The 19,200-nt window shown below is 47.5% G+C and overlaps 1 long non-coding RNA gene across 1 annotated transcript; it reads left to right on the top strand.

The window, feature by feature from the left end:
- Positions 1-240: 240 nt before the first annotated feature.
- LOC118237912 lies at positions 241-11,940 on the top strand. The gene is made up of 2 exons (XR_004769314.1): positions 241-300; positions 8,129-11,940. It is a non-coding gene; the product is annotated as an uncharacterized LOC118237912 (long non-coding RNA).
- Positions 11,941-19,200: the final 7,260 nt, after the last annotated feature.

A 19,200-nucleotide genomic window follows, 5' to 3' on the forward strand; every position in this document is an offset into this window, starting at 1 on the left:
CCACAAGGATGACCCCAGCTAAGAGTCTAAGCTTTAGTGGAGAGGGTATCTTAACTGTCTATAATCAGATTGATGACCATCTTAATTGTCATCATAGAACCTTCATCCAACAACTGATGGAAGCAGATGCAGAGATCCACAGCTAAGCACTGGGCCAAACTCCTGGAGTCCAGCTGTAGAGAGGGAGGAGCAATAATATAAGCAAAGGGGTCAAGACTGTGATGAGGAAACCCACAAAAACAGCTGACCCGAGCAAGTGGGAGCTCACAGACTCCAGACTGACAGCTGAGGAACCTGAATGTGAGTGATAGTTGGGTGGCTTGGGCAGCTTGTTGGGCCACTAGCAGGGGAACCAGTATTTATCCCTAGTATATGAAATGGCTTTTGGGGGCCCATTCCCTGTGGAAAGATACCTTGCTCAGCCTAGATACAATGGGGAGGGCCTTGGTCCTGCCTCAAGTGATGTGATAGACTCTGTTGATTCCCCATGGGAGGTCTCACCCTTTCTGAGGAGTGGATGGGGGTGGTGTAGGAAGAAGGGGGGAAGTGGGAGGATGGGAGGGAGAGGAAACTGGGGTTGGTATGTAAATTGTTTTAAAAATAAAAAATAAAGAAGAATAAATGAACAGAAAGATGATAGATAGAAGACAGGTAGATAGAGAGAAAGAAAGACAGACAGATACATAGGTAATAGAGTCCCAGTTAACAAATGAAAATAAGACAGAAGAAGACCCCCCCACCCCCATTCATGGTGTCAGTGCTTAATGCTGATATGCAGGAAGATCCCACCATATTTCCCTGACCCTGTTGCCCTTGCTAACCACATCTCTCTGGCCCTGGGCTCTCTGATTTTGCTGTGCTCATTTGTCTTGCTAAACTGTCCTTGACAAGGGGCCAACATTAAGAAACTTCCCTAGGCTGCTACCACATCTGGCCCAGAATGACTAAATCCCAGTTTGCCTTGACCACTTGAGCAAAAACCAGCCCTGGGCAAATCCCATGATCCTAGTTGTTCTCAGGCCACCAAGGGGGGAGCAAGATGTGGGAGATTCTGGCAGGAGAAGGAAAGCAGAGATGGGATCCCTTCACACTGGAACCATGCGTCTCCTTGGCTAAGGGTGGGTGGCAAATAAGCACATAGGCCTCATTTTCCCCTTTGTGCTTTGAGCATATCAAGAGGAAAACACATGTGGGCTCTAAAAGGACAGACATGGACTGGTGCCCTTGGAGGGAGATGGTCTTTATAGTGGATGGTGCTGTGGATAGCAGGCAATAAAGACCACTTGACTGACATCAGGCTATCCCAGCATTCATCTATGTCTCTTCTAATTGAGCCACATTGAGACCCTTGTTTATTACCTGCATAGTTCTAGCACCATATTTGGCTCCCTGCAGTAGATGGATAGACTATTCTTGTCACCAGCCTCTGGTTAGTGGCAGTCAACCAGGACTTTCCACATCCCCTCCTTCCCTCCCTCTACTGTCTACTAACCAGGCTCCAAAGAGCATTCCCTGCCACTTCCCTGGTGGCTGCAGACTCTTGGGGACACTGCCTCTACATTCAGGAACCAGGAGGCCCAGTGAGTCATCCCTACCAGGGAAACCACCAACAGTAGCTGAGAGCATTTCTAGACTAGTCCCCCTCCCCTTTGCTGGACTTCTTGAGTCTTCAGAGAACAGAGACACTGGAACTCACAGGCTAAGAAGCATTCTTAGATGCAGTGGCCAATTACACTTCCTTGCAGGGTAGAAGTTAGAAGTTCTATTTGGAAATGAAGATGGGGTATACTTAGCTGCAAACTGGTTTCTTGGTGTGTCCTGAACCAAGTGGCTGGAGGTGTGAGCTTGTGATGGTTCAATAGGAATATCATATCACATCTGGATCTGAGGAGATGGTCCAGCCAGTGAAGTGCTTGCCTTACAAGCACAGAGACCTGAGTTCAGTCCTCAGAAACCATGCAAAAAGCCAGGCATGGTAGAGCATGCTGGTAATTCTAATGCCGTGGAGTAGAAGGATTCTTGGAGTCCACTGGCCAGCCTATAAACACAGTCTATTTGGTGAGCTCTAGGTCAGCAAGAGATGTTCTCTTAAAAAAAAAAGTGGATGGACAGGGCTTAAAGAATGACATCCAAGGTTGACCTCTGACCTCCAAATGCATATGCATATATGCAGGAGTACACGTGAAAGCATACACACACACACACACACACACACACACACACACACACACGCATGGATGCAAGCACACATACGATGCCTATTCTTTCTCCCTGCAACAAAATTCCCAGCGTTTGCACTGGGACCTCAGTTGGGAGGACTTCTGCCCCTCACATCATCACAATGGGTGTAAGCTCATCCCTGCCTGCTGACTGCTGGAGGGTATAGCCATCTAGCTGAACTCCTGAGTTCTACAGTCTTGACTTTAGTGCCCAGCCTGGGGCAAACTGGCCACTGCTAAACTGCTATCGCACACTCTGGCCTGACATGAACCAGAGCCAGTCTTCTGAGCTTGTTTCCTGATGTCACCTCCCAGGGAAAGAACAAGAGGGAGATGGCCAAGGAGCTATGTGGCAGCTTGGGGCCTTGTGACTTTGGGGCTTCACAGCCTGCCTGGAGACAGGCACACACAAGGGCTCTCAACGGCAGAGGGAATTGGATGCCCTCTCATGCACACAGCTGTGGAGGCAGCTCAGATCTTCTCCTCCTGGACTGCCTCAGGGAACTGAATGCTTAGAGACTCCCTTTGGGGCTCAGAGTAATAGATGCCAGAGGTGTGTCACACACCAGCTGCTGGCCCCATTTAGGAAGCCCCAGTTCCATTTTTAATACACATTTTTAATAATTGTGAGACAGGGTCTCAAGTTTCCCAGGCTGGTCTTGAGCTTTCAGGCCTCCTGTCTCAGCTTCAAGAGTCTCTAGGATGGTATATCTGTGCTTCCAGACACAGCCCATAATGAACAGATATTTGAGAGATACCAGGTCCTATTCTTAAACTCCTATCTGAGCCAAAGCATATATAAACACATTTGTAATTTCCTGATGATTAATACTAAATCCCCTCCCCCAAAAAGTGGCACCAATTTATACTAGTTCAAACTTTGGAAAAGATGATTTTTCGGAAAATGTAATTATTTCTATAATCATTTTGGACAACTGAGTATGAAGGTTGGACTACATAACAAGCCAAGGGTAAGGGTTACCTTCACAAAGATCATAGAGATCAGGGGTATGCTGTTGTATATCTTTATACCACATATAATGCATAATATAATATTTAATTTCATTTAAATTTCACGCTAAAAATTGAAATCTTTGGGTATATATGTATGTAGATACACACATGTTTGTCTCTGTGTGGTCACACTTGTATAGAAGCCAGAGATTGAAGCTAGGTGTTTTCTAGTAGCTTTCCATGTTATTTTTTTGAGACAGGGTCTTTCACTGAATCTGGAGCTCATGAATTCAGCTAGACTGGATGGTCAGCTAGCCCCAGGGATCCTCATATTTCCATCTTCCCAGAGATGGGCTTACAGGATGTGCTGAGTCACAGGGTCCTGGGGATGCAAACTCAGGTCTTCATGTTTAATCATCTTAGCCATCTCCCCAGATCTTAAAAAGAGCTGTTTTGTCCTCCAATTCCAGATGAGAAAAGTGAGGGTCAGAAATCCAGCCCTTGATCCCTTACCATTTCCATGACAACATATTGAGCAGGACCACCTAGCTGCTATATGGTCAGAGTTCTAATGTGCAACCCAGACTCACCATTGAGATTAAACTCCGTGGACACAAAAGTCTTACGTTACCCATGTTGAGGCCCTGAAACAGCCTGATAGCTCTCCAGGGTAAAAATAGACCTGCAATTCTGACCTCTTCCCTTGAGGGCTGGGGCAAGGGAAGAGAAGGGATGGGGCTGAGGATGAGAAGAAAAACAGCTTCAAGCCTCTGAGGATTGAGCAAGGTGTAAGGGCGAGTATGGCGTGTTCCGGCTGGGCTGGCCGGCCTCCCGCTCTTGACTCAGAAGCAGGGAATTCACTCTGGTTTCCTTTTTCTGGTTGCCTCGTTGATCAGCCACAGGGCGGGATGCATGCTGAGGCAATGAAATTTGGGTGACATGTCACACTGGGGGAAAAGCAGCTACTCACAGGCTGAGTCATGGCTCTGGTGCAGGTACTGGATGATACACGCTCTAAAAAATGCAGAGCTGTCTGCCAGACTGCAGCCAGAGCCACAGGAGAACCAGGTCTCCCGGTGACCTGAGACTCCCTGGAGTTCTGGAAATCCCTGATTGGAAAAAAAGAGAATGAAGATGCCTTAGTGAGACCTAACTTCAGATCTAATTGTGACAGAAATCAATCCTGAGGTTGCATGGAAGTGAGACACTTAATGAACAAGGGTACCAGCGGTGACAGGTCTTTAATCTGGGAAGCCCATCTACACCCTGCCTAATTTATGAACAATGGTTTCAGATACAGCTCAGTGGATAGAGTGCTTGCTAACATGCATGAGGTCCTAGAATCCATCCCCTTGCCATAGAAGCTAGTCTTCATGGCACACACCTGTAATCCCAGCACTTGGAAAGTAGGGACAGGAGGATCAAAAATTCAAGTTATTTCTCAGCTTCATGCTAGCCTGAGATAAATGAAATTTTGTCTCAATGAAATACAAAATAATAATAAATTTAAAAACTTTTATGGGGCTAGAGAGATGGCTCAGTTGGGAAAAGCCCTTGCTGTGTGACCCTGATGACCGGAGTTCAGCCCCTGCAGCCCACCACAATGGAAGGGAGAGAACTGACAACCAGAACTTGTCCTCTGACCTCCACAGGTGTGCATGCATTCACTTGCACCCATCATAAAAACGCTTAATAAATAAGTAAGTAAATAGGTTAATACAATTTAAAGACATTAATGAAGATCTCGGTAGAATCCCAGGTCTACACGCATTTATATCTCTTTTCCTTCAACAATTGTCATTGATGACATCTGTAATTTATTCCTTGAAAAGATGAACTGTCGGTCAACAGTCTGGCGACACATCTCCTGGGCATGTGAAATGGCAAGTGGAAACAACATGCTCACCCTGTCGTCTACTTATTCTGTTGACACACCGGCAAGGCCCCTAAACACTGAGTCCCTCCCAGACTGACTGGTTGACCTCAGTAGGAAGATATCACTCTCTGCTACTGGATAAAACAGAACCAATGATTGGTACATTTGAAATAACAGAAGAAAGGGTCCCTGATCACTTGACTATGTCAAGGGCACCACCAATTATGAATACTGCTATCCTGCTTAGTCACTTCTGTTTCTGCATCACCTTCCACCTAAGCTCAGTGGCCTTAAGCTATGTGGGGTTAGGGAAAATTTGGAGACGGGCACCATGTGTTCTGTACCTGCTATATGATCTATATACCAATGGTGGCCAAGCCCTTTTATTTGCAGTAGTGTGCTTATCATTTCATCTCTGCACCAACTTACTGGCATATGCTACAGTATCCTTTTCTTGTAAGTGAGAATTCGGGAGGTTTCATAACCTGCCAGGGCCACACAGGTCATAAGCACCAGGTTCTGGAGCTCACCCAGGAAGATGGTTCCCAGGGTTTTATTTTATTCCCCAGTGCCTATCATTGACACTGCTCTCTCTCTCTCTCTCTCTCTCTCTCTCTCTCTCTCTCTCTCTCTCTCTCTCTGTGTGTGTGTGTGTGTGTGTGTGTGTGTGTGTATGTGTATGTGTGAGTGTGTGTGAGTGTGTGTGGTGAACATGAATGCCTGAGAATGAGCAGACCAGAGGACCAGTCTTGGCTGTCATTCTTTCTCAAGTACTATTTACTGTTTTGTTGTTATGGTGTTTGTTTTTGTAATTTCTTTTCACTTTGTATCACTGACTGGCCTGGAACTCACAGAGATCCTCTTGCCTCTACTTCCCCAGTGCTAGGACTAAAGGTTTGTGCTACCATGCCTGGTCACCATTTGCTTTTTGAGAGTGGGTCTTTCCCTGGGACTGGGGTCTCTCCAATCAGGCTGGTCTGGCTGAGCAAGGAGTCCCAGGGATCTGTCTGTCTCTGCCTTCCCATTGCTGGATTGCACATGCACCTTGCCACGACCAAGTTTTTTACGTGGGTTCTGGGGACATGCTCACATGGCAAACAGTTTACTGACTGCACCATTTCCTCCAGCTGTGTTTTGTGGTTCTCTGGCATCCTTTGGGAGCGAGACCTGCCCTTTTCCTATCCCATGATTTCTTTTGGGGCTATAAATTAAAGGACCCTTGTCCATAATTATTTGACCCTCAGAAATGGAGGCTTGTGGAAGAGGAGCTGCTCAGTCAGAGCACCTCCTCCTGGATAGATGAAGGCACATGTGAATTGCTTAGCCTGCTAAGAGCTGGGTTGCTCAGCAGGGTCTGCTGGGGCTTCTCTGCAGTGGAGGAGTGTGAGATCTGTAGGTAAAGAGAGACAAAAACTAGAAAGAAACTGTGAAAAGGGAATGGTATTTGGCCCTTGGGAATCCCTAGTTGCAGTGCAAAGGCCCTGGTTTGATTCTATTTGTTCCCACGTTGACTATGTGGTCATCCCAGTACCTCCAGCGACCACACACACACACACACACACACACACACACACACACACACACACACTTCTGAAATGAAGTTATTCCATCTGGGCTAACAATTCTTCCAAGAGCCATAAACCATCTAACAAAAATCCCAACACCAGGTATGAGAAAACTTTTTTCATCAGAGATCACATAAAAACAACTGGGCAAAATACAGAGAACAACTGCTCATGGGTGTCCAGCCCCAATGGATACATCTACAATTCCTGCACCTAAGGATCATAGAACATCTCAGAGGAGGGGAGAGTATGTAAGACACAGAGGACCGGGAAGACTGTGAGTTTGCACCTCCTAGAAAGGACTGACAAGCTTCACCCATGATACTGCAATAATCTAGTCGCCTACACAAGACCTGGGAATAACAGCATCAATAGACATGCTAATGTAGGGGTGGGGAGTCTCACCGGGCCCCATCCCTAAACAGAGACAGCTAATGACTGTTGTGGAGGGAGAATTAGTCTTCCCCAGGGATGAGCCCTTTAATTGGTTACATAATACCCAGTGGTCAGACCTGAAATCACACACATACAAGCAATACTAAGTGGACTCAGCAGGTTGCATTTATGTATTTATCCATATGTATGTAAAATAATAATAAGAGGAAAAGAGGCCATGTACTTGAAAAGGAGTAAAGCAGGGACATGGAGAGAGAGGACACAGTAGGGGCTGGAGGGAGGAAAGAGAAGGGGGGAACATGATGTAATTATATTGAAACTAAAATATTAAAAACAGAAAAAAGCTAAGTGAATCTCTTACCACAGATGCCTTCAGTCTTCCTCTCACACTTTTTGCATGTTAATTTTTGCTGCTTCCTGCTGTTTTTCTGGGGTTGTTTGTTTGTATTTGTTTTTGAGACATGGCCTCCCTATGGAGCCCAGGCTTGCCCAGGACTCACAATCCTCCTGCCTCAGCCTCCACAGAGAGTGGGGATTTCAGGTGAGCCTTAACACATGGGACACTCTGGGCTTTATTTTTTCTATTACATTTTATTTGTTTCCATGTGTGTGGGGCACAGAGGACAGTTATATAGGAGTCAGTTTTCTTCTTCCACCATGGAGATCCTGGGGACTGAACTCAGCTGGTCAAGTTTGGCAGTGGGTGCCTTTATCTACTGAGCCATCTCACTAGCCCTACTCTTGGCTTTTTAAAGACTTTTTAAAGTTATGTGTCTCTGTGTGTGTGTGGGGGGGGGGGTACCCTTAGAGGCCTGAAGCATTAGCTCCCTTGGAACTGGAGTTACAGGCAGTTGTGAGCTTCCTGACACCAATGCTAAGAACAAACTCTGGTCCTCTCTGTAAGAGCAGCAAGTACCCTTTAATGCTGAGCCATCTTTCTGGTCCCTGCTTTGGGATTTAACAGCCTACTTCTGCCCAGTGCAAAGAGAAAGGAAAGGGGACAGCAGTTGTGCTCTCTCTCTCTCTCTCTCTCTCTCTCTCTCTCTCTGGGACACTTGGTAAGACTTCCACCTGTACCCCTTTTGCTTCTGTGTTTGCTCTGATGTTCACACTTTTAGACCTTGAGGACTAGAACTCAGGCTCCCCGTGCCCATCTGAGGCTGCTCTCCAGATACAAAGCACTGCAGCAATGCTGGCAGCCGCCCACCTGTAACCTTCCTTAGGACATGTACCTCCAGTGAGCTTCACAGCACTTCTGTGAGGTAAGTTCCATTTTTGTGCCTCCTTGACAAATGAAGAAAGTGAGGGAGAAAGATGAGTCATTTGCCTGTGACCATCTGCTGGCAAGTGGCAGGCTAAAGACCCACCTGTGGACCACATATGGACCTTACCTTTAGCAAGACCCTTGGTCCCTCAGGCTTCGTGGCTCTCAGCTATGGGTTTTCGACCTGCTGTGATGAGCTAGATTCTCAGGTAAGAACACCCCCCCCCCAGCCTTTCTCCAGAAACTCAGAACCCCAGAAGCTAGAGGACTTCACAGGCCCTGTGGTGCCCTTAGATCTCTCTTCAGAGAGGGCCCTCACTTCTCCAGCTGCTGGGTCGGTCACCTTTGAGTGGGTCACAGTAGATATCCTCTCAGGGTTTCTCCTGATAATGAGATCCATCTGGCTAAGGCCAGATTCTTTTCCAGGGAGAAGCCTGCATCTCAAAATTGTTCAATCAAAGGCCTCAGTGGGGTTCTCTTTGGGAGATGCCCCCCAATAGGATTGGGTGGGGCTTCCTTCTACTGCTTCTCAGAACCACCCTCTCTCTCCCTAGTCTTTTTCTTTCACCATTGACAGATCCAAGCACATCTCAATAGATGTGCAAACTGTGGCCCCAGAAACTGAGTGCCAAGATTCCAGCCTAGCTGGACAGTGGTGTTGCACACCTTTAATCCCAGCAATCAGGAGGCAAAGGCAGGTGGGTCTCTGTGAGTTCGAGATCAATCTGGTCTAAAGAATGAGTTCCAGGACAGCCAAAGCTATACACAGAGAAACTCTGTCTTGAAAAACCAAGCACAGCCTAGAGACTCAGACAGAATGTGAGCTCAGGTTTTCCTAGATTTTCCATTTTCCTAGCCGCCTGGTATTTTGGCTTTTATATCTTTGGCATTAACTGTGTTAAAGGGTCATGCTTGTACCTTACCCTAACAGCAGGTGGTATTTCCAGATTAGGCCTCCACCTATCCTGACCATCTTACTGGCCCCAGGATACCTGCAGGTGGCCCACCTGGGACCAACTCCTGTTATCTCATTCCCGTGACCCTCCAAGCATGTTGGGGCTTGGGACCACCTCAAATGCAGGTTCATGAAGCATACAACAAGACTCTTGACTGTGTGGATCTCCTAAAATGAGGCCCAGGCAGTGGATTCAGGGCCCAACTTGTTCTCTTGGCTCAGATCCTTGGGCCTTCCTTGCTGAGGTACCAGAAGCTTTCTGTCCTCTTCCTCATCCTCCCCTTGTAGTTGGATAGCTACCTTCCTGTAGAAAACCAGCATCAAAGCCCCGCCCCCTCTTTGTTTCACACTCCCCACTGCCTTCCATGGCTTGCATGGCTTCACACTGCACACCCAGACCTGCCCCAAGAGGCTATGGAAGAGACCATCCTTGGCCAATGAAGCAACACTTGCTGTCCTTGGAACAAGGCTCATTCATTCTCTTCTCCTCTGACATTTTCTCCAAGAAGCTCTTCTCTGTGAGGGCCGTCTGCAGAAAGGAGAAGGCATCCTAATCTCCTTGGCCCAACTGCAAGATCAAACTGCAAGTCCCTCTCATCTGGTGACATTGGTTCCAGATTTGTGGGGAGCCAGACCAACCAAAGACTTTATCCGGGGCCCTGATGACAAAGGGACTTTAGTTCTGCGTTCTTGCACAGAAATAGACTAGGCAAGACCAGTCTAGTGCTAGAGCCAGTGCTGTAAAGGAGTCAAGGCTGTAGCTTATGGTGACCTGACTCTTCTCCCTGGACAGTGGTTATGAGGCCTAGGTCACCGATGTTTGAGGTACTGTGTTCTCTTTGCTAGCATTGTCTGGCTTAGCTCTCTGCTTACCTTAGCCATTTTCTCCCTGCAAATAGTATATAAGATACTCTCTCTTCTCCTCCTCTTCCTCCTTCTCCTCTTCTTCTTTTGTCTTTTTGAGACAGAGTTTTCTGTATAACAGCCCTAGATGTCCTAGAACTCATTCTGTAGACCAGGTTGGCCTTGAACTCGGAGATCTGCCTGCCTCTGCCTCCCAAGTGCTGGGATTAAAGGCATATGGATGCTGTCCTTCTTAACAAACTTGCTTGGCATTAGCCATCAGATTATGTGAGACCTCCTGGTCCCAGCTATTGTTTTTGTCTTCTTTAATTCTCATCCCTGCTTGATATCTCACTGCTCCCTGCCTTCCCACCTACCTGCCTGATGTTCCCGAAATAGAAATGGCTGGTGCCTTGTGAAAGCATCGTTTCATTGTAAATAAAGTAAAAGATGACATGGTGAGACTCTCCCCTGAATCATATCTCAGAATAGGAAGACTAAGACAGAGGTCTGGGCTCAGGGAATGACTCAGTGGGCAAAGCACCTGTCATGCAAGCTTGAGGGCTTGAGTTCAGCTCCCAGAAACCACATAGATGCCAGATAAGGTAGTGTGCACCTACGAGAGGATCAGATACCAGCTAGCCTGGTGTGCATGGGGACAAACACCAAAGAGATCCTGCCTCAAATGAACAGGAAGGTAAGGTCATATATGCCCACACATAGGCCATGGCATGACAAGAACAACAACCTCTCCTGGCAAAACAAAACTGAAGACTGACCTTTTACCACTGTCAATTGCCAATTTAAAAGTTAAAAAAAAGAAGAAAATTAAGCTAAACCTCAAGTAAACTAAGCTAAACCTCTTGCCTTTACCCGACAAGAGGAAAAATGGTGATTTTGAAATGCTGATTTTCAGAGTGGCTGAATCCAGGGTAGAGAGTCGCCTTACAAAAGCTCAGTGTGGGGGCTGGTAAATCAAATTCAAGCAGTGACAAATGCATAGACGGATTCTAGAGAAAGAACCATAGTGTTCCTGAAGAAAGGAGCTTAGCCTGTTAGTGGAGACCCTGTCACTTCCCCGGCTGTCCAAGACTCTGGATGCTGGCCACCTCAGCCAGGCAGCTCGGGTCACAGCCTTGTCCTCTGCCTTGTGCCCAGAGGCTCAGCTCTGCAGACAGTGATATCATTATGTCATTGCCCAGGCTGAAAAAAAAAAAGACTGTCTTGCATTCAATCTTATTTTCTATTTATTTCCTTGGAGCCTTGTTCCCATGACTAATGGCTGGAAGCTTCTGGAAGGTGGCAGAGCTTGGCTTAGCCTGGGAGATAATGAGAAAAGGGCAGGTTCAGAGAGAGTCCCAAGATCACAGTGGGGATCTGACTCACATTGGACCTGTGCCTCCTCCTCTGGGCTTTTGCCCTCTGCTCAGTGTAGGGAAGCAGCTCTCCAGATACACAGGTCTATTTTAGGGCTAGCTGTAGCATTCTAGAAGGTCCCTGGTAGTGAGGAAGGAGGGTCCTGTCTTTTCTACTTTCTGTAACAAATTGACACAGGAACTGGAGAAATGGTTCAACTGAGAAATGCCTTGAAATCATGAGGACCTGAGTTCCACCTTCAAGACCCATATTAAAAATGGTGGTACATTCTTTGTAATACTGGGACTGGGGAAGCAGGGACTTGAGGTCTGATGGCCAGTCAGTATAGCCTAATAGGCAAGCCCTAGGTCCCAGCAAGGGGTCTTGAAAAATAAGGTGGATGATTCCTGAGAAATGATACCTGAGGTTGACTTCTAACCTCCACACTGATGTGCATGCATTCCCACCAACCCCCATGCGTGAACACACAAATAAATATAATAATGAACAGACCTTATGCTTTCTTTTTTTTAAAAAAGATTTTATTTATTATGTATACAGAATTCTGCTTCTATGTATATCTCCACACCAAAAGAGGGCACCAGATCTCATTACAGATGGTTGTGAGTCACCATGTGGTTGCTGGGAATTGAACTCAGGACCTCTGGAAGAGCAGTTGGTACTCTTAACCTCTGAGCCATCTCTCCAGCAGACCTCATGCTTTCAAAGGCTCTATATGTACACACAGATTACAGTACTTGTGGGGGCTGGAGAAATGGCTCAGTGGAGAGTTTTGACCTGCAGAAGTTCTAAGATGGGAGGAAATCCCAGGTCATCATCATTCTAGGCTCCTTCTCTCACAAAGCAGGGTCCCAAGTAGAGGCTTGCATGAGGTAGAATTGTTGAAGGTCCAGTCTTTGTCTCCCTGAACCTTCCAATGCAGGCTTCCAGAAGACTAAGCTACCAATACATACATATCACATCTCACAGTGACAGGGGCACTGTGCAATGGTGCACCACTCGAATGTGTACTCCTGTACAGACGGCTCACTGTGCAATGGTGCATCATTCATGTGTGTACTTCTGTACATATGGTTCACTGTACAATGGTGCATCATTCATGTGTGTACTCTGACTGGTACGAAACTCTATATGTAGGCCAGACTGGCCTCAAACTTATAGAGATTTGCCTGCCTTTGCCTCCTCGGTACTAGGATTAAAGATGCATGCTACTACAGCCAGCAATAATTAAATTTTACAAAATAAAGAATAACTTCAGATATACTTTGATAATTTTAATCTTAGCTATTTACTAGATATCTTATGTATTGGTCATAGTGAATATTTCTTAATATTTTTGAAGACAAATAGCTTTTTAAGAACTCTTCTAAAATTAACATGTTGGTGTTTCACACTAACATTGATGTACATATTGATGAAAATATATTTATATAATTACATCTATTTTCAATGTTATTAATAAAGCACAGAAAATATTTTAGATTTTATTTTCAAGTGTGTGTGTGTGTGTGTGTGTGTGTGTGTGTGTGTGTGTGTGTGTGTAGTACCCAGAGAGGGCAGAAGAGGGCAGTCAAATCCCTTGAAGCTGGAGTTACAGGCAGTTGTAAATTGTCTGATATGTTTGCTGGGAATTGAACCTGGTCTTCTACAAGAGCAGTAAGCACTCTTAACTGCCAAACTGTCTCCAGCCCCAGAAAACATTTTATTATAAGGGTTTTGTTTTATTGAAACAAAGGAAACAAAGATTGATTCCATAGGTAAGTGTATAACAATGGACCAGTGTTTATTCTTTCTGATCATTGGAACATGGCCAGCTGAGTGATTCAGATTCATCATGTGGATCATGGAGGTGACACTGCTCTCCTGGATGCTTTGCTACTGTTCCGTTTCCTGTCCTCAGTCCCTGGTGTGATGGGGACTTTTTGTTGTTGTTGTTATGGCAGAATATTTGTCATGATGGAAGGATTATTTTACAGTATGTTTTTTAAGTGTGTGTGTGTGTGTGTGTGTGTGTGTGTGTGTGTGTTTGTGTGTACCTGTGGGGACCAATAAAAAATCATCAGATCCCCTTGAGCTGGACTTACAGGCAGTTGTGAGCTGCTCTATGTGGGCTCTGGGAATTGAACTTGGGTTCTCTGGAAGAGCAAGGGCTTTTAACCACTGAGCCATCTCTCAGGCCCAACTTAAAACTTCTTGATATCTTTACACACAGAAGCAGAGCTTTTGGAGTGGACTGTTCCCCTGACTACCATGAGACAGTCACTTGGGTGTTTTCTGACTTGTACTGAGAGATTTGCCTTCCTCGGGCATTTTAACTCCCTTACACATTCCTTCCACACACACCCTTACACACTCCTCTCACGGACAGTCTTCACACACTTCTACACACTCCTCTCACGGACAGTCTTCACACACTCCTCCCATGGACAGTCTTCACACACTTCTACACACTCCTCTCACAGACAGTCTCCACACACTTCTACACACTCCTCCCATGGACAGTCTCCACACACTTCTACACACTCCTCTCATGGACAGTCTTCACACACTCCTCCCATGGACAGTCTCCACACACTTCTACACACTCCTCCCATGGACAGTCTCCACACACTTCTACACACATGGATAGTCTCCACACACTTCTACACACTCCTCTCATGGACAGTCTTCACACACTCCTCTCACGGACAGTCTCCACACACTTCTACACACTCCTCCCATGGACAGTCTCCACACACTTCTACACACTCCTCTCATGGACAGTCTCCACACACTTCTACACACTCCTCTCACGGACAGTCTTCACACACTTCCACACACTCCTCTCACGGACAGTCTCCACACACTTCTACACACTCCTCCCATGGACAGTCTCCACACACTTCTACACACTCCTCTCACGGACAGTCTTCACACACTTCCACACACTCCTCTCACGGACAGTCTCCACACACTTCTACACACTCCTCCCATGGACAGTCTCCACACACATCTACACACTCCTCTCACGGACAGTCTCCACACACTTCTACACACTCCTCTCACGGACAGTCTTCACACACTTCTACACACTCCTCCCATGGACAGTCTCCACACACTTCTACACACTCCTCCCATGGACAGTCTCCACACACTTCTACACACTCCTCTCACGGACAGTCTTCACACACTTCTACACACTCCTCTCATGGACAGTCTCCACACACTTCCACACACTCCTCTCACGGACAGTCTTCACACACTTCTACACACTCCTCTCACGGACAGTCTCCACACACTTCTACACACTCCTCCCATGGACAGTCTCCACACACTTCTACACACTCCTCTCATGGACAGTCTTCACACACTCCTCCCATGGACAGTCTCCACACACTTCTACACACTCCTCCCATGGACAGTCTCCACACACTTCTACACACAGTCTCCACACACTTCTACACACTCATGGACAGTCTTCACACATGGACAGTCTCCACACACTTCTACACACTCCTCCCATGGACAGTCTCCACACACTTCTACACACATGGACAGTCTCCACACACTTCTACACACTCCTCTCACGGACAGTCTTCACACACTCCTCTCACGGACAGTCTCCACACACTTCTACACACATGGACAGTCTCCACACACTTCTACACACTCCTCTCACGGACAGGACAGTCTCCACACACTTCTACACAGTCTCCACACACTTCTACACACTCCTCTCACGGACAGTCACACACTTCCACACACTCCTCTCACGGACAGTCTCCACACACTTCTACACACATGGACAGTCTCCACACACTTCTACACACTCCTCTCACGGACAGTCTTCACACACTTCTACACACTCCTCTCACGGACAGTCTCCACACACTTCTACACACTCCTCCCATGGACAGTCTTCTACACACTTCTGGACAGTCTCCACACACTTCTACACACTCCTCTCACGGACAGTCAGTCTCCACACACTTCTACACACGGACAGTCTTCACACACTCCTCTCACGGACAGTCTCCACACACTTCTACACACATGGACAGTCTCCACACACTTCTCACATGGACAGTCTCCACACACTTCTACACACTCCTCTCACGGACAGTCTACACACTCCTCTCACGGACAGTCTCCACACACTTCTACACACTCCTCCCATGGACAGTCTCCACACACTTCTACACACTTCTCACGGACAGTCTTCACACACTTCTGGACAGTCTCCACACACTTCTACACACATGGACAGTCTCCACACACTTCTACACACTCCTCCCATGGACAGTCTCCACACACTTCTACACACATGGACAGTGGACAGTCTCCACACACTTCTACACACTCCTCCCATGGACAGTCTCCACACACTTCTACACACTCCTCCCATGGACAGTCTCCACACACTTCTACACACATGGACAGTCTCCACACACTTCTACACACTCCTCTCACGGACAGTCTTCCACACACTCCTCTCACGGACAGTCTCCACACACTTCTACACACATGGACAGTCTCCACACACTTCTACACACTTCTGGACAGTCTCCACACACTTCTACACACTCCTCTCACGGACAGTCTCCACACACTTCTACACACTCCTCTCACGGACAGTCCACACACTTCTACACACTCCTCCCATGGACAGTCTCCACACACTTCTACACACATGGACTCCACACACTTCTACACACATGGACAGTCTCCACACACTTCTCACATGGACAGTCTCCACACACTTCTACACACTCCTCTCACGGACAGTCTTCTACACACTTCTCACGGACAGTCTCCACACACTTCTACACACATGGACAGTCTCCACACACTTCTACACACATGGACAGTCTCCACACACTTCTACACACTCCTCTCACGGACAGTCTCACACACTTCTACACACTCCACACACTTCTCACGGACAGTCTCTTCACACACTTCTCACACACTCCTCCACATGGACAGTCTCCACACACTTCTACACACTCCACACATCTACACACTCCTCTCACGGACAGTCTCTTCACACACTTCTCACGGACAGTCCACACACTTCTCACGGACAGTCTCCACACACTTCTCACACAGTGGACAGTCTCCACACACTTCTACACACTCCTCTCACGGACAGTCTCTTCTACACACACACTACACACTCCTCTCACGGACAGTCTCCACACACTTCTACACACATGGACAGTCTCTTCACACACTTCTCACGGACAGTCTCTTCACACACACACTACACACTCCTCTCACGGACAGTCTCCACACACTTCTACACACTCCTCCCATGGACAGTCTCTTCTACACACCTCTACACATCACGGACAGTCTCCACACACTTCTACACACGGACAGTCTCCACACACTTCTCACATGGACAGTCTCTTCACACACTTCTCACGGACAGTCTCACACACTCATGGACAGTCTCCACACACTTCTACACACATGGACAGTCTCCACACACTTCTACACACTCCTCTCACGGACAGTCCACACACTTCTACACACTCCTCTGGACAGTCCTCTCACGGACAGTCTTCTTACACACTCCTCTCACGGACAGTCTCCACACACTTCTACACACTCCTCCCATGGACAGTCTCCACACACTTCTACACATGGACAGTCTCCACACACTCCTCTCACGGACAGTCTCCACACACTTCTCACATGGACAGTCTTCACACACTTCTGGACAGTCTCCACACACTTCTCACATGGACAGTCTCCACACACTTCTTCTGGACAGTCTCCACACACTTCTACACACTCCTCCCATGGACAGTCTCCACACACTTCTACACACTTCTACACACTCCTCTGGACAGTCACGGACAGTCACACACTTCTACACACTCCTCTCACAGGACAGTCTCTTCTACACACTCCTCTGGACAGCACACTCACACACTTCTACACACTCCTCTCACGGACAGTCTCTTCTACACACTTCTACACACTCCTCTCACGGACAGTCTCCACACACCTACACACACACTACACACTCTCACGGACAGTCTCTCACACACTCTACACACTCCTCTGGACAGTCTCACACACTTCTACACACTCCTCTCACGGACAGTACACACTCACTTCTACACACATGGACAGTCTCTTCACACACTTCTACACACTTCTACACACTCTCTCATGGACAGTCACACACTCACTTCTACACACTCCTCTGGACAGTCTCTTCACACACTTCTCACGGACAGTCTACACACTTCTCACATGGACAGTCTCCACACACTTCTACACACTCCTCCCATGGACAGTCTCCACACACTTCTACACACTCCTCCCATGGACAGTCTCCACACACTTCTACACACATGGACAGTCTCCACACACTTCTACACACGGACAGTCTTCACACACTCCTCTCACGGACAGTCTCCACACACTTCTACACACACAGTCTCCACACACTCTCACATGGACAGTCTCTTCTACACACTCCTCTCACGGACACTTCTTCACACACTCCTCTCACGGACAGTCTCCACACACTTCTACACACTCCTCCCATGGACAGTCTCCACACACTTCTACACACTCCTCTCACGGACAGTCTTCACACACTTCTCACGGACAGTCTCCACACACTTCTCACATGGACAGTCTTCACACACTTCTACGGACACTCACTTCCACACTCCTCTCACGGACAGCACCACACACTTCTCAGTCCACACACTTCTACACACTCCTCCCATGGACAGTCTCTTCACACACTCCTCTCACGGACAGTCCACACACTTCTACACACGGACAGGACAGTCTTCTACACATGGACAGTCTCCACACACTTCTACACACTCCTCCCATGGACAGTCTCCACACACTTCTACACACTCCTCTCACGGACAGTCTCCACACACTTCTACACACTCCTCTCACGGACAGTCCACACACTTCTACACACTCCTCCCATGGACAGTCTCACACACTTCTACACACACTCCACACACTTCTACACACATGGACAGTCTCCACACACTTCTACACACTCCTCCCATGGACAGTCTCCACACACTTCTACACACTCCTCCCATGGACAGTCTCACACACTTCTACACACACGGACAGTGGACAGTCTCCACACACTTCTCACATGGACAGTCTCCACACACTTCTACACACTCCTCTCATGGACAGTCTCCACACACTTCTACACACTCCTCTCACGGACAGTCTTCTCCACACACTCCTCTCACGGACAGTCTCCACACACTTCTCACGGACACACACTTCTACACACTCCTCTCACGGACAGTCTTCACACACTTCTACACACTCCTCTCACGGACAGTCTCCACACACTTCTACACACTCCTCTCATGGACAGTCTCCACACACTTCTACACACTCCTCTCACGGACAGTCTCCACACACTTCTACACACTCCTCTCACGGACAGTCTTCACACACTTCTACACACTCCTCCCATGGACAGTCTCCACACACTTCTACACACTCCTCTCACGGACAGTCTTCACACACTCCTCTCACGGACAGTCTCCACACACTTCTACACACTCCTCCCATGGACAGTCTCCACACACTTCTACACACTCCTCTCATGGACAGTCTCCACACACTTCTACACACTCCTCTCACGGACAGTCTTCACACACTTCCACACACTCCTCTCACGGACAGTCTCCACACACTTCTACACACTCCTCCCATGGACAGTCTCTTCACACACTCCTCTCTCACACACTTCTACACAC

The sequence above is a fragment of the Cricetulus griseus genome, chromosome 3, assembly GCF_003668045.3.
Source record: "Cricetulus griseus strain 17A/GY chromosome 3, alternate assembly CriGri-PICRH-1.0, whole genome shotgun sequence".
Classification (NCBI taxonomy): Eukaryota; Metazoa; Chordata; class Mammalia; order Rodentia; family Cricetidae; genus Cricetulus; species Cricetulus griseus.